The sequence below is a fragment of the Stenella coeruleoalba genome, assembly GCF_951394435.1.
Source record: "Stenella coeruleoalba genome assembly, chromosome: 2".
Lineage (NCBI taxonomy): Eukaryota > Metazoa > Chordata > Mammalia > Artiodactyla > Delphinidae > Stenella > Stenella coeruleoalba.
The window spans coordinates 44,472,956-44,496,324 of NC_137147.1; the positions used below are offsets into that span (position 1 = coordinate 44,472,956).

General features: G+C 42.8%; 1 long non-coding RNA gene across 3 annotated transcripts in view; it reads right to left on the reverse strand.

The window, feature by feature from the left end:
- The window catches only part of LOC307182552, a 209,259-nt gene that overhangs the window by 66,613 nt on the left and 119,277 nt on the right, over positions 1–23,369 (reverse strand). For all 3 annotated transcript variants that reach the window (XR_013827192.1, XR_013827193.1, XR_013827194.1), the window contains exon 2: positions 7,420–7,467. This is a non-coding gene — a long non-coding RNA (uncharacterized lncRNA). The remainder of the gene's footprint in view (positions 1–7,419; positions 7,468–23,369) is intronic.

A 23,369-nucleotide genomic window follows, 5' to 3' on the forward strand; every position in this document is an offset into this window, starting at 1 on the left:
AATGCAGGGGACACGGGTTCGTGCCCCGGTCCGGGAAGATCCCACATGCCGCGGAGCGGCTGGGCCCGTGAGCCATGGCCGCTGAGCCTGCGCGTCTGGAGCCTGTGCTCCGCAACAGGAGAGGCCACAACAGTGAGAGGCCCGAGTACCGCAAAAAAAAAAGAAAGAAAGAAACTCTGTCCTGGACCCCTGGATTAGACCCCCTTCCAGAGGATTGAGGGTACATAGGAAGATCTGAGGCTGGTGAAGGGGTGCAATGGAGAAGCATTTTGGCATTGTGCTAAGGCAGAGGAGAAAGCAATGGAGGTAGGATGGGTCTTTAGGTCACTAAGGAACTGAAATTTGTAGATTTCAGGTTCATTCACTGGAAAAACAATTATACAACATCTTTTAAGTTCCAGGAACTACAGAGGTAGAATTCTGATGCTACGTGAGCATCTAAAGAAGCAGTGTACCTATTTTTTTATAAAGCTAAATGGAAACCAAGGGCAGAGTGTATGGCCATATCTCTCCACCACAAGGTCTTCCTTTGCTGAAATTGTTGAAATTTTATACAAGTGTTTCAGCTGGGCTATTTTGAAGTCCCCATCTTGAACAGTCCGTGGGTAGGAAGGGGATGAGGTAGGGAAAAGCAGCAGCACAGGTAAAAGCCATGACCTATGGGTAAGAGGCATCCCCAACCAGGATGTCAAGGTGTAATTATAAGCATAAGAGTCTCTAATGTGACAGTTGGAAGAGTGGCAGATCAGAGAGCTAAGAATTGCCCTTGAATGAAGAGTCTTCTTACTTCAGAACTTGATTAGCAACATGAAATCCAGACTGGGCTGATGGACAACATCATTCCCTGGTCAAAAAGCCAGGGGTTCTGATGTCCTCAGACCAAAGCTGGAATTTAATGACAAAGCCTTGGCTCTCCAAGTCAGAAGCCAGGCAGACATTTGTCTGGAAGTTAAGAAAGAAGACAAAGAAGGGTCATTACACGTGACCAGAGTCAGCACAAAAGCATGCTTGGTCCCCTCCATCTGTTATTACGTCTCAAGTGAAGCCTTTCTTGCCAGCAGTGTTCCCACAAGATCAAGTCATTCAGTTCTGTAACGAGCTTATGTCAGGTTATAACTTATGGCCCATACTGAATTTAGATGCTCTATACCTACAGTGTGAAGAGACATCTTAGATCCCCCAAATTTGTATGACTAAGGCCGATGATGCTTTCTTCACTGCTAGAAAAACATGCTCTTGGGAAAGGAATCATTAAACTCAACCACTCAAGGGGAAGTGACTTTGATAATATGATATAGTGTTCATTCTAGGGATGTTTATACTTTAACCAGCCAGGAGAAGTCTTTATCTCAAAGAGTCAATCAACCACGTTGAAGAACTGGGAGATCAACATAAGTCTAATAACTAGGCTCTCCCACATGTTCACCTTTCACCAGATAGGTGGCATATGTAGGGAAGGGTTGAGGTGAGGATTTATGGGATTTTCTGTACGGAGAAGAGCAGTGAAATAGAAGGACGAGGGTCTATTCCTACCTTCAAGAGTAAATAGCTGTAGGACAATGTCCAAGCCATTTAGCCTTTTTGTAACATATTCTGCATAAAATAAGAAGAACAATACTTTTTGCTCTTACATGGGTATTATGAGGATCTAATGAAGTGTTGGGTGTGGATCATTTTACTAAATACATATGAACACAAAACATATTATTGTGCTAATGTTGCCAGCACGTGAGTGTGTATGTGAATTTGTTAAACAGCAATGTGGAAAGTAACACAATACTTTATACTCTACACAATACTTTACAATAATAATTCTCAGCTTGTGCCCCACCCAAGCAGCAGAAGGTGACTCTTCCCATCAAGGAAACAAAACACACACAGATGTACTGAGACACAGAACATGCATGTAGGACAGCAAACTCAGGTTAGAGAGAGAGCTGCCAGGCCAAGGAACAGATCAAAGTTAACCCATGATAAATGAGTAAAATAGTCAGACAGGGATTTATTGAATCTATGCTGTTAATTTTTTAAAAATAGCCTCCCACAAAAATAACTGACAAAATCTTGCTATTGGGTTGGCCAAAAATGTTCGTTCGGGTTTTTCCATAACATCTTACAGAAAAACCCAAACGAACTTTTTTGGTCAACCCAATACTTAAAGTAAACTTTAGAAAGCAGAAATAGGAATAACCCACAGATATCAGCAAGTGATTTGAAACAAGGATGCTAATTCCAGGGCAGACAGCCTGGTGAGGTGTGATGGAAACCAGGAGTATGATTCGTGGCCTAAAATAAAGTGTAATTAAGGAATGGGTGCCTTGTCAGTTTCACTAGCTGACTACTCCAGAGAAGGACGGCCACAGCTCTGCCATCCATGGTGTGAGATAAGCGCATTCACAGCCTGCTTTGGTGCCACCACAGTGCCAGGTTGGAGCATTGACAGCCAGGACCTGGGGCTTGAAGATTAACCTAAAAGGAAGGGGCAGCGGAGATGCCCCAAGGTGCCTGAGAAGACAACTTCCCTTCAGCAGTACTGTGAGTTTACTCCTGCCCAGATGAAGGTTGGCTGGGGTCCCAGTGATTTCCTGGGAGGGGCTGCACCAGACACTATGGAGACCCTCATTCCTTAGTGCACACCAGGCTGGTGTGGTCTCAGGAAGCAGAGTGCTTGTGTATTACCAGAGAACAGCTCTCCATTTTAGAGTTTAAGAAAAACTTAAGGAAGTGAGTGACTGCTTTCCATAGCCTGCTTGCACCCTGCATGTGCTTTACAACTTTAAAAGCAACTGGAAGGCAAAAAGTTAATAATAGTTAAACATTCAGACAGAGTTGGAAATGGAGTACTCTTGTTCCTTAGAGTCTGTGTAGCCAGCTTATGTCTTTCTTTAGCAAGGGATGAGGGACCACAGAAATTGTAAAAGAAAGCTTCTAGAGAGCAGTACTTGGTGAGCTGTAATACGTTTACTTATGAATTAGCCTTTAATCAACAGATTTAATATTAATTAATAATTCATAAGCTGCTCTTCGCATAGAAATGACATAATTATGTCTCTGGTTCAACCCAAAGTGTCCACTGAAGAATGTATAAAATGTTAATTAGTAGTGAAAGGCAGTTAGGAAAAAAATTCTTTTAATTATGTAATAATGCTCATTACAATGGGTAATCAACAAAACTGCCAAATTAGTCCTCTGGTGGCATTTTTCTATATATAGCAAATAAACTTTTGTTTGAAGAAAACGTGTGTTTGAATAGACCGATTTTGAATTGCTTTCCTGAAAGGAGCAGCAGTAAATCCCAGAAACAGTTAGAAATGATCTTGTAATCTTTCAATTCTGTGAGCCAATAAAGATGGGTCAGATAAAGGAAGGAAAAAAGTCCCAAGTATTCCTCCAATAGTTGAACAAATGCTCAAAACTTCCCCTGATTTGAACCGATGTGATATTATCTTTTGGAGACCTCAGCTGTTTCTGAAAGAGTTCAGGTAGCAGAAGCATTATTATAAACAGGGTATTAATGCAGCACCTATTGAATACAGAACATCAAAGAAAGGGAAAATGTGATCCCTGCCTTTTATTGATAAGACCTCAAAAACTGAGTCTCCATCCATCCTACATGTGTGAGCTCCATGGCCAAGAACTCACCAAACACATATTCATGAGCAAAGATGCAACTTCATCCATCATTCATCATTCACTCATTCATTCATTCTGCAAAAACGTATTGATTGCTTTCCGTTTTCAGGCCCAGTGCCAGAACCACAAAGATGGCCAAAGCATGACTTCTGCCCCCACAGAGCTTTCGGAAGTAGTTTGAGGAGTAGATCTGAGGTCTGAAAATCGAACCATCCTAGATTCCCATACATTGTAGCCCCACCCTCACCACATCATAGCCATGTGAAGTTGGGCAAATAACTTCCCTAAGGCTCAGTTTCCTCATCTACAGGAGGACGATCTTATCTACTTTGTGGGGTTCTTTAAAGGTTTCAATGGGTTAATGATGTAAAGTGCTCAGCCCGTGCGTGGCAGGAGGCAATGCAGACTGTCTCTTCTCTGTCCTTCACGTCTTGGGTGGTGGTGATTCGTCAGCTTCAGCTGAACTTAATACACCTTATGATATAAAGACATTTAAGGAATGGCTACGGAACTTAATTCAAATTAACCAACATTTGTATTAAGTGCTGCCCTAGATGCAGGGAACATAAAGGGGAAAGCTCTAATCCCTCCTGCCAGGAGTGTCAAACCTATTTCTCCTTGTCTTGGGCCTTGCGCCCGCACTTTCTACCCATCCTACTTGTCCTCATCCCTCCTAGGACTTTGCCTCTATTAGGTCGTCATCTGTGATCAGTTCTCCAGTCCTGAGAACTAGTCTCTAGTCTCTCTGGCCACTTTCATTCCTCCTCTCCACAAACCCCCAGGTCCTGACCTCTGCTGCCCATCAGAACCTCTGCTCAGGCCTGCAGAGGCCAGACTCATAATGCCCCTGCAGGGGCTCAGGTCAGACTGTCCTAACCCCAATGAAGAGAGTGGAAATTCACTCCCTCCCCCACCTTACCATAGTCCTTTCCATCAGGAAGCAAAAGAACAAAGCTCTGCAGATCCTGGCACTCCAGCCGGGAGCAGGAAGTACAACTCTTCGGTCATCCCACTCTGGCTCAGCCTCTGAGGGTCCCCTTCCAGCTCACTCCCACCAGACAAGTGCCCAGTTGGCCCTGGAAGAGTTGCAGAGCCTTCAGGCTCACCTCCAGATGAGTGCAGAGCTCCAGCAACTGAGTGGGGGCGATTGAGAAGTCTTGGGCACTTTCTGATATTCAGTGGCTCAGAGTGCCTGGCCCACAGAGGGTGCGTAATACGTGCAGAATGTAAAATGCATGAATCTGATATGTAGGCTACCTGCTGTCTACCAGCCTATCCCAAAGCTGGGTATGACCAGAGCTTAATCACCCAGCTTAAGCAGACTTTCTGAGACCCACTCTGCCAGGAGGCTATCAACTGTCAGACTTCATGGCTCTAGCAGAGGCACTGATCCATCCTGGGGCATATGAGTCCATGACAAATGCCTAGACCCTGAACTGGAATGAGATGAGTCTGCCATGGTGGACATGGTCCAGGCTGGACCAGGAATCCATCCAGGAGCGGCCTGCCCAGGCTGAGATATATGAATCCATGCCTAGAGAGAGCAACTGACGCTGCTGAGATATCCTTACCATAGTGTTCTTCTGCCAGGACATTCCTAGTTTAAAAAGGAGGGTTACAGCAATCCCACTACTGAACATATACCCTGAGAAAATCATAATTCAAAAAGATACGTGTACCACAATGTTCATTGCAGCACTATTTACAATAGCCAGGACATGGAAGCAACCTAAATGTCCATCGACAGATGAATGGATAAAGAAGATGTGGCACATATATACAATGGAATATTACTCAGCCATAAAATGGAACGAAATTGAGTTGTTTGTAATTAGGCAGATGGACCTAGAGTCTGTCATACAGAGTGAAGTAAGTCAGAAAGAGAAAAACAAATATGCTAACGCACATATATGGAATCTAAAATAAACGGTACTGATGAACCTACTGGCAGGGCAGGAATAAAGACGCAGAGGTAGAGAACAGACTTGAGGACACAGGGTGGGAAGGGGAAGCTGGGACGAAGTGAGAGAGTAGCACGGATGTATATACACTACCAAATGTAAAATAGATAGCTAGTGGGAAGCTGCTGCATAGCACAGGGAGATCAACTCAGAGCTTTGTGACCACCTCGAGGGGTGGGATAGGGAGGGTGGGAGGGAGGCTCAATAGGAAGGGGATATGGGGATATATATATACTTATAGCTAATTCACTTTGTTACACAGCAGAAACTAACACAACATTGTAAAGCAATTATACTCTATTAAAGATATGAAATTAAAAAAATTAAAAAATACAAAGGAGGGTCAGGGACTGTGCATAAAAACCAGGAGATGGGCATGAGCCCAGGGCAAGTGCAGAAATACTCTGAGGTTTGTTACATCTCAGCCAGTTCTTCTACCTGCCCTCCTCACCCAGAAATTGCTCTTTTTAAATGGATATAATAAACAGTGAAGAATAGATTGGATAGACAGACGGATGGATGGTGGTGGATGGATGGATGGATGGATGGATGGATGGATGGAGATACAGAGGGAGGGGGTTTTAATTCAAGATACTTTCCCAGAAGTATGAGAATTTCAAAAGAGAATATAAACCTTTGCGATGGAAAAGCCTCTATATGGAAATCCATGGGACAGCCCAGTTGCCAGCTACGTGGCAGCCAGCCCTCAGACACAGGTTTTCTAACTCCAAGTCATCATCCCAGGCTGCACTTATACATGGCATTATAGCCTTAGGGAAATACATACGGATAATTAGCTACTCCTGCTTTTAAAAATTCATTCCAAGACACAAAACCTGCTATAGAACCAAAGTTGAGATAATAATTTGGGGACAATGATGACAGCATTCAGACAACTGAGACAGGAGGCAACACGACATTTTTTGACTCATAAAACCATTTTCCTATTACCCAAATCCAGTTTAAGTCCACACAACAGCTGCTGATGGTGCTGTGTAATTCCCTAGAGGTACCTCCTCCTGAAGAGAGAAATTTAAACCACCGACCGCATCAAATCCTGGTGGACTGTGGCCATCAGCAATGACCCTGAGGCTAATCAGATCTCCATTCTCTATAAGTAAAGATGCCCAGAAGTGCTGGATATGTTTGGGTGGCCTCCTCCTGGAGCTACATTCATTTTGAAGCTATAAAACCACAGCAACCATTTCTATAAAATTTGGATAATTCCAGTTTCTACGCTATTGGTTTTCATCAGGAAGGCTCACATATCAAAACGAGCTGTAAAATATGAAATGAGCAGTAAGGACAGATTCTTCCATGACAGCCTCCTCAATGCTCACCCTGGGGTCGCTGCAGGTGCTGAGTTCCAGGCATGGCAATAGGAACATTTTTGCCGTCCCTCTATGATCACGAGCCATGTGAACTTGGGATGCTGGTTGGCTCTGTAACTCAGATGTTAGCTGGAGTTTCAGCTACTTCAGATCTAGATAAGATGGATTTACAACCTTTACCAAAACCCAAAGCCCTGTCCGCAAAATTCCTCAGCTCCCCATGGGCTTATATTTCTATATTATCCTTGACCTTAAATTTCCTGCTTCTGCTGAAATTTGTTTTTCGCTTCGCATCCCTTGATCTCATCTGGAATCGACCCAAACTTGGTGCCCACTCTCCAAAATCCTCAGCTTCAAAACAAGTTCAAATAATTATTATTAACAACTAAGATTTATTGGGCGCTTACTGTATATCAGACTCTATTCAGAGCACTTATGTGTATGTTTTCATTTGATCATCCCAACAATACTTTAAAAAATATCTAGAATATTACCTGTAGCAGAATCAGGATTTGGGGATCACAGGAAAGTGGCATCACATTCTGCACAAAAGAAAAACAACTTCTAATTGTCTTGGTCTGTCTGGCTTCCCTGGTCTTCAGTTCTTCACAGGCTCTATCTATCCCCTGTGGCAAGCCCTCCTTGCAACCTCATCTTATTGGCTTCTACTGTCTCCCATCATAAATTTGCTTCTCACTTATTCTGTCTGGTATTAGTCTAGGAATCTTATCTTATGCAGGGAAATCCTGCTTACTTAGAGCACCTATTTCCAAATTCTCATGTACGAAATGACTGTGGTGTTCAGCAGAACAAGGTGATTCACTCTGCGCAGTGAGGACTTTCCTGAGAAGGTAGCTGGGATTATAAAAATCAGGTTTGGTTGATACTTGTGTCATGGTTCTTACTTGTTATTATGACTGTAATCCCCAAGAAATCAAACCAAACATCAGGAATAGAGCTGGACTCATTTGTGGACAATCACTGTTAAGATTTTTAGTTTAAATCTTTTACATTGATAGTGCATTTTCATGTTCTAAATTCAAAGAGTTCAAAGGATACATGGTGAGAAGGCTCCCTTCCACCCTGGTCCCCCAGCAAGTGGGTTCTTTTCCACTGAGGGGAATAAATTTTATCAATATTTTGCATATATTCTAGGGATACTTTAGGCATCTACAAACACACCCTCTTAAATTTCATCCTTCCTCTTTTTATTACAATGGCTTTAAAATGGTAGCATGCCATGCCACTGTTAGGCACTTTGCTTTTCTCACTCAACAATAGCTCTCAGAGGTCATTCCACATCAGTATATAAAGAGTTCTTCATTCTTTGTTACAGCTGCATAGTATTCTCTTGAGTTCCATAATGTATATAAGCAGTCCCCAAAGTGGGGACATTTAGGTTGATTCCAATGTTCTGCTATTATAAACTATAGTTCAGTTAATAACTTACACATATATCATCTCACATATGTGCAAGGGAAACGACTTTTGGAAAAAACAATCATGAGAGAAGTGCTGTAGAGAGAAACAGAACCTATCTACAAAGCTACACAGATGCAAAGCTACCAGGTCTTACACTTCACACAAGAGGAGTGGCATCCAAGTGTGTTCCCTCAACTCCCTCCTCTCCCTTAGCATCTTCACTCATTTCCTGCTTCCCTCCAGTCTCAGAGGAAGGCCTGCTGCATCAATGATGTCTTTTTCCATCAGTTATCCTCCTTCTTTTGCTTCCTACCTCAATCCCTCCCTCTGAATTCGTTCCTTCCACTCAGCCTACAAATATGCTAAGTCTGCCAAGCTGAAAACAACCAACCAACCAACACTTCACTGACTATTATCTCTTGGTTGTCTAGTCCAGTTTTCTTAAGTTAGTATTTGTGGAGCACTCATTAGGTGTCAAGTACTATTCTAAAATCTTACATGGGTTAACTCATTTAATCCCTGACAACCCTATAAGGAAGGTACAAAATTATCTTGCCCAGTTTTTGTTTTTGTTTTTAATGAGGAAATAGGCACAGAGAAGTTAGGTGACTTGCCCAAGGTCACACAGCTAGTATACGGCAGAGCCAGGGTTTGAACACAGCATCCTTGCTCCAGAGTTCACAAGCTTGAACACTACACTGCCCTCTGCCTGCACACTTCTCAACAGAGCCATCTCCATCAGTATGTCTGCTTCCCACCTCTGACTCACCCCTTAACCCTCCATTCTTAACTAACTTCTACCCTTGCTATTCTACTTAAACTCTTCTGGAAAACTACCAGTGACTTCCTGAGAACCAAACCTAAAGAATCTCATTTTACAAATGTTATTTTCTAGTCATTATGCCAAGCAAATAGAAAAAGTACAAGACGACACAATTTTTACTCTCAAGGAGCAAAGAGTTTTGTACATTAGAAAAGGCAATCACGACACAGTGTGACCTGTGTAAAAACATAAATGTGCACAAGATACAGAAGAGTGTTTACCCCACCGTGAGTGGTCCAAACATGCTTTGTGAAAGACATGGCACCTGAACAGCATTTTGAAGGGTGAATAAGAATTTTCCAAGCAGACAAAGGTAGAGAAAGTGTTCCAAAAAGATTGCAAAGGGCAGATACTGTTTGAAAGGCTCAGGTTCAATGTCTTGGGGAATAAGCAACCGTTGACTCTAAGAAGATGGGAACAGGAGGGTGGGACTGATTGATAGATGATATGGTGGGAGAAGGGGCTGGAGAGTCACGAAGGGCCATAAACGCAGAAGAAATGAAAGCAAAAGTAAACAAATGGGACCTAGTTAGACTTAAAAGCTCTTGCACAGCGAAAGAAACCACCAACAAAATGAAAAGACAACCTACAGAATGGGAGAAAATATTTGCAAATGATTAGACTAACAAAGGGTTAATATCCAAAATACACAAGCAGCTCATACAACTCAATATCAAACAAAAACAAAAACACATACACACACAATCCAATCAAAAAATGGGCAAGACATGAATAGATATTTTTCCAAAGAAAACATACAGGTGGCTAACAGGCACATGAAAAAATGCTCAACATTCCTCATTATTAGAGAAATGCAAATCAAAACCACAATGAGGTATCACCTCACACTGGTGAGAATGGCTATCATCAAAAAGTCTACAAACAGCAAATGTTGGAGAGGGTGTTGAAGAAAGGGTACACACCTACATTGTTGGTGGGGCCAACAGTGGAGCAGCCACTATGGAAAACAGTATGGAGGGTCCTTAAAAAAAAATAAATAAATAACTAAAAATAGAACTACCATATGATCCAGCAATTCCACTCCTGGGCATAGATCTGAAAAAAATGAAAACACTAAGCCAAAAAAGACACATGTCCCTCTATGTTCATAGCAGCACTATTTATAATAGCCAAGGCATGGAAGCAACCTAAGTGTCCATCAACAGATGACTGGATTAAGAAAATGTGGTATATATATAAAATGGAATATTACTCAGCCATAAAAAGGAACGAAATACTGCCACTAGCAGCAATGTGGATGGACCTAGAAAATATTATGCTTAGTGAAATAAATCAGAGAACGACAATACAATGTGATATCACTGATATGTGGAATCTAAAAAATAATACAAATGAATGTTTATACAAAACAGCAATAGACTCACAGACATAGAAAACAAACTTATGGTTACCGAAGGATGGGGGGAGGAACAAATTAGGGGTATGGTATTAACAAGATACTATACATAAAATAGATAAGCAACAAGGACTAACTGTACAGGGAACTATACCCAGTATCTTACAGTAACCTATAACAGAATATAATCTTCAAAAAAACTGAATCACTATGCTGTATACCTGAAACTAACAAGAGGGAAGGAGCCAGCACTACCTCAATCCTCCCTATTCAATTCAATCTCCCTTGGAACTTTTGTGCCTGCTATAAGCCTAGTACATGCTCTTTTCATAACTGTTATAAAAATATCCTAACTGGTTTCTCCATCTCCATTCTCTCTCCTGCTGGTAGGACATATGTCCCATCCTACTCAATTATTGCTATGATTTCCCATGGTCTTGTGAACCTGCTTTGATTCATATCTGGCATTTCAGACTTGGATTCATAATCTGAATCCAAGTCCCTTCTATCTTATCCTTAACCTGCTCCTCTCGCCACCCTCCATTCCAGTTCAACTGATCTCCCATTTCACCCTTATCCACTCCGAGAGCATTTCTAATAAACGTGCCCTCTCCATTCCCATTTCACTACAGTATCTCCTCCAGAAATCCTTCTTCCTGGACCCGCACTCCTCCAGGAGCAACTCATTCCTCTTCTAGACTCATGTAGTGTTTTATCTGTACCTCTCTTTTGGTCTTTTTGGCCATATAGTTATTTGTGTATTTATTCAACATTCAACAAGCATTATTTAGAATCTATGACATGCCAAGCCCTGTGCTAAGTGCTACGTATACAGTGGTAACCAAAACAGGGTGCAGGGCAATTTCACACCCTAAGGAACATTTGACAGTATCTAGAGACATTTTGGGTTGTAACACTGTGGGAAAGAAGGTGCTATTGACATTGAGTAGATAGAGGCTAAGGATGACGCTAAACAGCCTGCAAGGCACACAACATCCCTCACCCAACAAAGAATTATCTGGCTCCCAATGTCAAAAGTGATGAGGTTGAGAGATTATGTACAAAATGCACAGGGGCGGGCGGGGGTGGGAATCTGTTTATTGTTTAGTTTAACATCCTCCAAAACACCCAACATAGTGATTTGATAGATAAGCAGCTCCTAAGTATTTTTAGGAATAAAAAATGGTACCCTTAGGATCTAGAAAAGGGATAAGTTTTAATTAGAAAAAGCAATAAGAAATATTAATTTCACAGGGGAAATCATAGCCTAAACTTCTCTGTTATGGGTATGGTAAATTAAGTTAGTATTTTATGTTCCACTGTTGTGTTTTCTTCATTATAATATTTATCATGTAAATCCACCAACTTACATAACTCACTGGGAAAGCAAGGGATTAATTAAGCAATTTCAAGATGCATAAGTACATTAATATTAACAAAATATATATGGTGGTGGAGGAACACATTAAGAGACATAAATCAAAGGTAATAGAGAACAAACTTACTAGTGGAAAACAGGCTTGCAATGTCTAGAAATGTTTTTCTTTTGTATCTAATAACATGACAGATTCCTGGAACAATACTCCTGTTCATTACAGGGCTATTAATTTCATCATATGTACCTTGTGCGAACTTGCTTTATGTCATTTGTGTGTATGTGAAGGGTCAATAGAGGTCACTGTCATGGCAATGACTTGGCATATCCACAGCTTTTGAAATGGTTCTGTACATCCAGCAAAGACAAACATCTGGCAATGGATGGGTTCAGGATGTGCTAACAGGGCCCACTCACAGACATGCATTTCAGGGGCAGGCTAAATGGAAGCTCCAGCCAAGTCCAGACTCTCCCCCATAGATGGGGCATTTTCCTCCCCAGCTATCCAAGGGAGATTTTACTCAGAGGCATAAATCCTTAAAATTCCAGCCTTAGAAGTATACTGAGAGTTGATCTAATCCGACCCTTTCATTTTACAGAAAGTGAAACTGAGGCAGAGGAGTTTAAGTGAGTTGCCAAAGGCAGAGAGCTGGCTAGCAGATGCCCTGGTTTGGATGCCTTCTGACTCCACTAATTCTCCCTGCATTTTCTTACCATTATATCCTTCTGATTTTAAACACATCTCCTACTATTGAACGGAGATTACATTTAATATGCCAGTTGCTACTCACTTGTCTCTTTATTTCATGTATTATTTGATTTCAAATGCATTTTATAGTTCAGAGGCTTTGTATATATACCTTTAACCAAATATGGATGCATCTATATATTGATTTGTTCATTTGTTGATGTCTAATGGTCAGTGTTTGTGTAGCAGCCAGTGTCTAACCAGGAAAATGGAAAGTATTCCAGGTATTTCAGAGGGAATTTAATACAGGTAATTGGTTACAAAAGTGGTGAAAGGATTGAGGGGCCCAAAACGCAAAAAAATATTCCAATTTAAGTAAGCCCCTAGAGGAGCAAAGGGGAAATTATGCCCAAGGGGTTCATGTACACTGCCACTGTCAGAAACTGGCTGCTGAGCAAGAACCAGGGGAGGCACCTGCTGCCCACTGATACTGCTGCCCAGAGCTGGAAGATGAAATAGCTCCTCCCTTTCTTCCACCTTCCAGTCACCCATCAGTACCTCCCACCAGCAGAATCTAATAAGCCAGCTGGCTAAAAAGTCTGGGAAATGTAGTTTACAGGCTTCCCGCCCCAAAAGTAGAGAGATGGGTGAAGAAGGATCGGTAAGGCCCTGAGCAACCGCAGACAGCATCTGGCGCTCACCCCAATGGAAAATCCTTTGTGCGTCTTGTGCAAGAGCAAGCTGCACATGTATTTAAAACTGTCCTCACTGTTGCTCCCATATCTGCCAATCTCCCATCATCTTTTTTTTGTTTTGTTTTGTTTTTTGGCGGTACGCGGGCCTCTCACTGTTGTGGCCTCTCCTGTTGTGGAGCACAGGCTCCAAACGCGCAGGCTCAGCGGCCATGGCTCACGGGCCCAGCCGCTCCGCGGCATGTGGGATCTTCCCGGACCGGGGCACGAACCCGTGGTCTCCTGCATCGGCAGGCGGACTCTCAACCACCAGGGAAGCCCTCTCCCATGATCTTTTATCCCTGCTTTCCTTCCTTCCTCCCTTCCTCACATATCATATGCTAAGCGGGGCACTTGGCACCGGGGATACAAAGTGAACCAGCCAGTGCTCCTACTCCCATGAGGGTTAGATTCTCGTAGAGGGTAAGACACACAAACATTCTGAGCTCTCCCTAATTCTTTCCTTTCCGGATTTTTGTTCATGCTTTCCCATTCCTAACTTTCCCAGGATAGCAATTCCCTTATTTAAATGACATGCCAACGCTGCTTAATATTCATGCTTTAGAATGCTGTTTACACTTCTACTGTGAATGTAAATCATTTGTCTAATAGGACGCTATTCCAAGATTAAGAGAGGATACGAGTTAATGAGTGTGTGTGATTTCCAGAAGTATGTTTGAATTTCATAGTCTTATCCTTCACAGCTGAGCCTCAGATTCAGTTGAGGCTTTCTGTATTTCCATTATAATCAATTTGAGCTTATAAATAATAAGCTTTGTCAAAACAAAAAGGACAGAACTATAGTTTATAGAATTTTCTCATAGAGCCTCCCTGAAAAAATGCATAAAACCAGTTTGTTCACTGATTCAAGTGAATGAATTGACAGTTAACCCTGCGTTGCTGCTGGGTCCTGAGAATACAGAAGAAAGTAAGAGTCTCTGTTCTCAAGGAGCCTGTAGCCTAGAGGGGGAGGTAGACAAACAGAATTAACAGTGACAGCCCAGGGTACAAAGTGCCTAATCGTGGGGTAAGAACACAGAAAAGGTGTATCCATGTCAGCCTGAGGGCTCAGGGCAGTTTCCAAGAAAAATGAGGCTTTAGATGAAATGGAAGGGTGCAGACAAGTCAAGTGAAGAAGGGAGAAGAAGGAGGAGGCCTCTTGACCCCCTGCACAAAGCACTGGAGGGTCATGAGACAAGAGTGAAGGAAGGTGCAGGAGTGACTTCCATGAAGGAAAATATGAGATGACGTGACGGTTGTTAGGAGGAGTTGGGTTACGGAAGGATTTAAACCATGTGCAAAAGGCTTTATTCTGAAGGAAGTGAACCAGCCACCAGCTTTAGAGGAAAGAATAAGATCACTCTGGGAGCACCATGGAGGGTGTACCAGAAGGGCTCAAGACTGAGACTGCAAGACCAGTTGAAAGACATTGTGGTAAGAAATGACAAGGACCTAAACTATGCGACTGGAGAAGAAATGAAGAGCAGAGGGCAGGGATGAGAAATATATAAGCTAGAGAGGCAATAAGATATAGTGAGAAGTGCTGTAAGAGCAGAAGAAGGATCTAGAATGATTCCCGGCGTGCTGAGTTATGTGACCAGCGGGCCAGTGGTCCAGTGACCAAGGCAGTGAAGTACAGGAGCAGGAAAAGTTCAGGGCAGGTATTGGGGTGGTGGGAGATGGCTGGATGAGAAGACTTTTAACATGCTAAATTTAAAACACTTAAGAAACATCCTAGTGTTTGGTAGAAAATATGAATATGGAGCTCAGCAGACAGACCTGAGCTGTCTACCCAGCTTTAGGAGTTGTCTGCTTTAAAGAGAAGCCAGAGATGGGCAAGAAATCACACAAGGAGAAGGAGGAGGCCAAGGACAAATCGCTTGAGAACTTCCATATTTAAAGGACATACAGAGTAAAAGAAACCCACAAAGAAAACCAGGAAAGAATGGTTAGAACTGCAGGAGAAAAAGTCTGTGTGTGTTCTGCCTTATCTCGTAAACCTCCAAGATGCATCCTCCAAGTTGCTTTTGCTGGAAACTAGGAGACCATCCTTCCACTTCCAATTCTTCATTGAGTTCCATTAATGGTATCTTCAATATATACTACAAATCCAGTGCCACTGGTAGCAGCCGAGTCCTGGTTCAAGCCGCCATCTGCTCTCTACTGATCTATACGATTGCCTTCCACTCATCCCTAATTCCCTCTTGCCCAGCTGTAAGCCAGAGAACCTGTCTGTTTTGTTTAAACAGCACAACATAGCTTCTTGAACGAATACATGATCAAATGAATGAATGTAGTAGTACTGCTGGAAGACACTGGTGACAGCTGTTCTCCTGAAGGACTGGAGGGCATTGGGGTTAAGTCTTGAGTTCCCTATGATGTTAGGGACCCTGATTATTCTCTGTGGCCAGAGGTCACTCTCCTGTCATTAGGGAGAAGAGCCAAAATTAAATTATTTCTTAAGGTTGAGAATAAATCCTTAAGTATTTATGCTCTCCTTCCCATTGAGGACGCGGAATTTTGCTGGATGGATAAAAATGTCCATTACACCCATTATATCACAGCATTAACTGTCCAAACCTTGAATCTTCCTTATGATTCTTCTTCAACCCAAATGCTGATATACCATAAGTTTCAATGCCCTTAATGAGATCCAGGACCAAATCCCCTGGGCCCCTGATATTCTATTTCCATGTCACATCTAAGCAACTTTCAGAGAGTCAGGTAAGGAATTCTGTGCCTTCTACGTTTGACTAAATTGAGGAGTAGTAGCTTTCACAACAGAAAATTTGTCTCACTTGGTCAACATCTGCCAGATTATTACTGCACCTTTCTGCAACCTTCATGAGGTGTGGAGTGAGTGTTTTGAAGGGAAAAAAAAATTTCTCTAACAGTATTTCTCAGGAGCCAGTTGCCAGAGTTGGCAGAGAAAGAGTAAAACTCAGTTGATGAGGAGGGAGGGGTAGCGTTTTGGTGTAAAATTTGGGCCCCATTAGAGCTTGGCAGCACTGACCTAGTGGAAGTCTGGGAGCATCCCTTGGATTCCAAGGTCCGGGGAGCATCTCCAGAAGAAGACAGGCAGACAAGTGCGGACCTTGGGGCCGTAGCCAGCATGCCCAGGCAAGAACTGCAGCCCGATGTTTATCGCTTTGCTGCCGTTTTCTATTATAGATGTCCCCTGAAGGCTCTAGTACTGGGCACCATTTTTCAGACAGAAATTTAGTAAAGCAATTGACATCCACCTGGGCCCCATGGCAAGTGGGAATAAAGCTTGTTGTCCCTTAAACTGACAACGTGGTGATGAAGAGGTCTCCTGTGTCTCCCTCTGTTGTAGTACTCACCCTCTGGCCCTGCTGGATATGAAAACTGTTTCCAGTAGCACCTTGCTAGAAGGAGGCATGTATTAAACCTGTTCTCCCACACTGAGCTTGAAGCAGAGCGTAGGCACTGAGCTGGATTTGAAGCCTGGTAACTGTTGATGAGACCAGATTGTCCTCGAGGTCTTTGCATCCCAGAAGAAAACGCTGAGATTTTCAGGACAGAATTTAACCCTCCCTCCCAGCTGCCCTGCGAAGTAGGCAGGTCGCCTTGGGGGCTGTCAAAGTCAGAACAGCTGCAGGGGAAACCTGATGCGGGGAGGGGTCCAGAGAGGAGCACAGGGGAAGATGCTGCCTTGCCAGCAGGCACCGAAGATGTCCTCCAGCTGCATTTAGCAGCTAAATCCAGAAACGGGTTCACAGCAGGACGTCCAGTTCTCCAAACTGGATATAGAAGAAAACTAGTCTCCCCAAGATTTTGAATTTGCTCCAGACTGACTTTTAAGAGCCACAGAGATTCTCCCAGGGGGTCAGAAGGAGAGCCCTGGAGTCCTGGGAAGGTGCTGTAAAAGTAGCCCTGTTAAGAAGCTGCAGGAAGAAAGTGGGGCTTCCTGCCCTTCCTTGATATCCCTGTGACCCAGGCTTCCTAGGTTTCAGTAGCCTGGGCTTCAAAGCTGGGCCATTTTAGTGGTACCAACAAACCCACCAACAAACCCAGAAGGTGCCTCCCTGGAGCACATCCATTCAGTGTTAGGAAATTTTCCATTTCTGTCTCCTGCTGAGTCCCTCCCTCTTGGGTCTCAGTGCTCAGTCAGGGAGGGGATCTTCCCTGCTTGTGAAAAAACACAGGCCCTTCTCAGGTGTGCTCTGTGGTTTAACACTGACCCTACTGCAGAAGCATCTGAGGAGCTCTTAAAGAACGAAATGTTCAGACCCCACCTCTAGAACCACTAGAGGTAGTGCCCAGGAATTGTAAATCACTTTAAAAAGAGACTCGAATAATTATGATGCAGCCATCCACAGACTGGCTTGGAAACCACAATCCTGTAAAACAAGAGTCCAGACTTGAAGTCAAATTCCTTCTCTGCCACCAACCAGCTTAATATTTAGGCAAAGCTATTTTAACATCCCCGGGCCCTGATTTCCTCATCTCCATGGTACAGGTAATCTACTGATATTGTTAAAGCAGTGATTTTTATTTGTATTTTCTTGCTGCCTTCTAAGACAGCATTTTCCATGAGATTTAGTGTCCCAGAGGAGAGGGCAGACCAGTGGGGACCCCTCCCCTTTTAATACATGGGGAGCCAGGGCTGGAGACTGTGGTCTTCAAACTTCCAGAAACTTCTCCCTTGCCAAGGCACCCCAATCTGGAGAGTTGTATGGGAATCAGTGTTATCTGCTACACTTTCCTACCTCCCTCTTCCCTCACGGTACAGAGGAAGGTAGACAACGCAAAGAAAGGAAGCTGACTCAAATCTTACTAAGAGGCATTTTCCTAAAGTGCAGAACCTCTGGCAACAAACGAAAGGACACTTTGAAGTATTAGTAGCTGCAGAGCCCACTTGAATTGCCATAACAACCCTCCCATCCATTTCATTAAGAGATAACATTTCTAGCGCAATTGTTTTTTTGTTTAATAATTACCCATAAAACTATGTAATATGTATATATATATAGTTTTGATCAATTTACTAATAATAATTCTATTGGAAACTTAATCCATAATACATTTTATAACAGGATGCTGTGGTGACTCCCCCAAAATTAACAATTTAAAATTTTCAATGTATATACATATTTTTGTTGAAGAGCAGAACGATAGGGTGATTAATAAAAAGACTTTCAAGCATAAAATATATCACATTAGGATACAGTTCTGCAGGAGAAGCGAAATGGAAATGCAATTTCAAAAAGGAAAAGAAAATATTGTAAAATTTCCAACTTAAAGAAAAGAGCTTGTTCATGTGTTTTTTGAACCATGGGTATTAAATCACTATGGTATTTAGATTTCACTGGGTAAATTTAAAAGAGCACCATAACAGTTTTATTCTAAAATGTCAATATTCACAGGGAGGAGGAAGGGTAAGCTGGGATGAAGTGAGAGAGTGGCATGGACATATATACACTACCAAATGTAAAATAGGTAGCTAGTGGGAAGCAGCCACATAGCACAGGGAGATCAGCTCAGTGCTTTGTGTGGGTGGGATAGGGAGGGTGGGAGGGAGGCTGAAGGGGGAGGAGATATGGAGATATATGTATATGTATAGCTGGTTCACTTTGTTATAAAGCAGAAACTAACACACTAAAAAAATACAAAATAAAATAAAATACGATCTGGGGGGTGGGGATGGTGGTGTGATGAACTGGGTGATTGGGATTGACATGTATACACTGATGTGTATAAAATTGATGACTACTAAGAACCTGCTGTATAAAAAATAAATAAAAATAAATACGATCCTCATGTATTGTACAACACAAGGAATATAGCCAATATTTTGTAATAACTGTAAGTGGAGTATAATCTCTGAAAATTGTGAATCACTATATTGTACACCTATAACTTATATAATATTGTACATCAACTATACTTCAATATAAAAACATCTAAAGGAAGAAAAATAAATATGAACCTCATTTTAGAAAGAAAAATAAATAAATAAAATGTCAGTATTTACAATAAGACAAAAATTACATCCTTTTGCAACTCTATTGTTTAGATGAAAAACATGCAATAGCAACCTGAAAAGGAGGTCAGAGCTTCCCAGAAGTTTTTGAGGGGCCACACAAAACAAGAGTATGAGGACCACGGGGCTGTATCATAGGGTTGTACTACAACCTATGCAAGGAGCCATGGTCCTTTGCAGCCCAGGGATCAGGGTAAGAGAGGCCGGGAGAGCGATGAGTCAGCGCACTGTCCTCCCATAGAGGGCGGCCTGAGGTTGCCATGGCCCATGTGTGGCATTCGGGAAGTTTCCACGAGCCCCAGCACAGACGGACGATCACCTGCTACAGACTTCACGACAGCACGGATGATCAGCCCCCAGTAGTGTGAGATTCATGTGACTCCGGAAGACCAGATGGGCCCATTTACCCTCCCTGGTCAGCCAGCCCATATGCAGCAGGGCAAGAAGTGTCCAGCAGCCCGTCCCCTGACTGTGGAATCCCAGTGAGTCCTGCCAACACCCAGGACTGTCTTTGGGGATATGCAGCAAGAGTACGTGCTCATCGAGGGAGAATGAGTCATCCAAAAGACACCAATGGAAACAGCCCTGATAGGGAATTTGGCTTAGAAAATCCTGACTATTGAAACAGGAAAGAGGCTATAAACCAGGAGAGATGGAAGTGTTGTTAATTGGTGAGACTCAGTTCCATGCTACCCAGCAGGGCGGGAGCAAGTCAGTTGGAGAAAAGGGTTTACATTGTCTCTGTGCACAGTGTCATCTGAGCAAATACACCATCCTATTGCACCTGTAAGTGAGGCTAACGATACTTATGTTGCAGGGTTCCTGTAAGAATTACAGAGAATGAACATAAAGTAACCCAGCACATACGTGCTCTGTGAAGGGCAACTACGACTGTTATTGTAAAATCTGTCTGCCTCCACTGCTGCCTTGAGGTGATGAGAAGATGCCTGGACCATGGTCCCTGGGGCTGGTGTCAAGCTTTCCCTACCTTTGTGTGGCAGCGGCAGCCTCTGAGAACTGAAGCCCACTTCTAACAGAGGCAGGAGGACACCTCTCCTATCATGTTCAGTACTTTATCCCTGGGTACCGTGGGTGCTGCTCTGGGCTGCAATATCATACAGAGCCAGAGAGGAACCAGTTCTGAGGAAAAGCCCTCACACTCTTCTCAGAATCAGTTCTCTGATAACTGGGGCACTGTTATTAGTAGGCCTGACCCTTCCTTAGAGCAGGTTTGTTCCCAGGGAACACCCCATCCTCCCTGCAAACAGGCCCTCAGTGAGCCCCACCCTAGGAGTCCCCGATAAAGCTGGGTCCCAGAGGGTGCAGAGCACCCAGCCCCAGAAGCAGATTGACCGTCAAACTACTGAAACATAAGCTTCCATGCTGCTTCCCAGACCCTGTGCCTAATGTCATATTCTTTCTCTCAAACAGAGCCATCCAAAATGTGAACAGCTCTGGCTCCACAAAACCTGGATCTGTTCCATCCAGACCTTATTCGTACTCTCTCTGGTGAGTGGAAGAAAGAACTGGGCCTCCCGTGCTGCTATTGTGAGAAAGCCCTAACTGTGTCAGTGATAAAAGCACCTCCACGGATTGAAAAAAAAAAACACTTCCCAAGTTAAATTTTCTCACCAAGTTCCCTCAGGTAATGAATTCATTGATCAAACGTTAATTAAGCACCCACCAAGGGCAGGCACCAGGCCAGGTGCTCCCAGCCCATACCGGGAAGATCCTACAGCCAAGTGGGGGCATCTGCCAGCACACTGCCTAAGCAATCTCTGCAAACTCTCTCCCTTGGGGCTGATGAGCAGCCTAGAGGCACCAGCATGTGCCGCCCTGGGTCAGCTCCCCAAGGTCCATCAACTAAAGGGTTAACACAGCAGGAGATGGGAACCATACTGGTTGTCAAGATTTTCATATTATCCCTCCTTCCAACTAGTATTTTCCAAGTCCTTCAGTTCGACTGGTCTTCATTAGGGACCAAAAACAAACCGAGGAATAGTGATCATTCTGATCATCTATACAGGAAGCCCAGGTAAGCCTGGATGACCTTTGGAAGGCTCTCTACCATGCACATAGCCATATAGAGGCAGATCTTGCTTGAAGAAAAATCTGACTCTAAAACTTAGGTCTAAACAAAAGGCCAACTAGGAATTCTAATTCCTTTTACAGGATTGATGCAAGATAGGATTCATTTGAACAATAGCTTTCTCCTAATGCATTTAAAATATGTTCTACCAGAAGCTAACACAACGTTGTAAATCAACTATACCTCAATAAAAAAACCATGCTCCATTTATAATAACTAATTTATACACAGTTGCCCAGGAACATGTCCATGGGGTAAAATGAGTTCAAGCATTCATTCTTTCATTCGACAGAATTTTATTAAGTATCCACTATGTGCCAGGCACTGTTCTAGATACAGTAGTGAACAAAACAGACAATGGTTATTTTCATGGAGCTGACATTCTGGTGGGAGTAGACAAATAGCCACTAAATATGTAATATGTTAGGATGGGATAAGTGCTATATATAAAATAAAACAGAGCAAAGGGGGTATCAGAGTGACTGGGTAAGGAATGGGGTGCTATCTCTACAGGGAAGGCCACTCTGCTTGGTGATGTTTGAGCTGAGAAGATGTGGGCAGAGGAAAGAAAGGGAACATGGCTTGAAGTCAGAGCATGCTTGGTGTGTCTTAAGAACAGCAAAGCAGGCTAGCATGGCTGGGGCCTGGTGCAGCTGGGGTCGAACCTGCAAAGGGGAGTGTGGAAGAGTATGAGGTTGGAGAACGAGCCAGGACTTATGTCTGAACTGCCTGAAGCAGACATTTGTTCTGAAATAGTCCTCGATATGCGCAGCATATAGTCAGGACCCAGAATCTCCCTGACTCCTCTAGAAAATTCAATAATAAAATGATAAACCAAATTTAGGAACTCTAAACACATTTTAGATTAAAAAACAAGTTCCTTCCAATATCCTGCAACTCTACACCAGGATATCCATGGCAGGCTGGACACAGTATACAATGATTGCTTCTCACTCAATAAATGTGCTGTCAGCTACCCAGGCCTAGAGAGGAAAGGATGGTACTCTCACATACTTAATTCCACTCTGCTTTTGATTAGGTCTTTGTGTTGCACCACTGACTCCCAGAAGGCTTTCTGATACACCAGCTGCTGACGGCCTGGTATGCAATATTCACTAGAAAGGTTATTCTCTGATGCTGACCTCCAGTTTCCTGATGATAAACATGAATGAGCTAAGAAGCACATTAAACCCACCCCAGTGTCATTCCTGCCCCAAAGAGAAGTGCTCTTCAAATTCTCACCTCTTCCTTCCTTTATCCTACACTTTAAAAAATTAAAATATATCAACAACTTTCATGAGTTATTTTTCCCCCTTCGTATCTCTGAGGAATTCCGTTACTAGTGTATGGGAAGGGCCAGTGTCTCAGGACCCCATGGAGTCATGCCACAATAATGTCAAAGAAGGATCATTTCTTTATTCGGGGAAATTACAGTCACCTAGCATGCTTGACTGTAGGAAGTTATCAGGTAGCATCTCAGCAAGAGAAAACTGTTTCTAGAAACTGCTCAACTAGGCAATCCATCTCTCAAAAGGATTTTAGCTTCCTAACCAAGCAAAAGAATAACATGGAGGAAATTTAGTAAATAATGACCCAACTCCCAAAAGCTACTAGCAAGTGTTTATTTTGTTTTGTTTTTAGATTAAAATAGCTTCTATAAAAACAAAACATTTCTCAATGTAGAAATATATTAATGCAATTCAGAAAAGCATGAAGGAGAAAGTGAAAAACTAGTCACTTGATATCACTGAGAGATAACCCATGTTAACATTCTGGTGAACACTTTTTCAGACATTTTTATGCATGAGCACACAGAGATAATTTTACATAAATAGAATCAAAGCATACTTAAAGTTTTGTGATTTACTTTTTTTTCACTCATGTATTGTGGACAGCTTTCTAAATTATTAAATATAGACCTTAATCATTATTTCAACTAGATGCACAAAATTCCA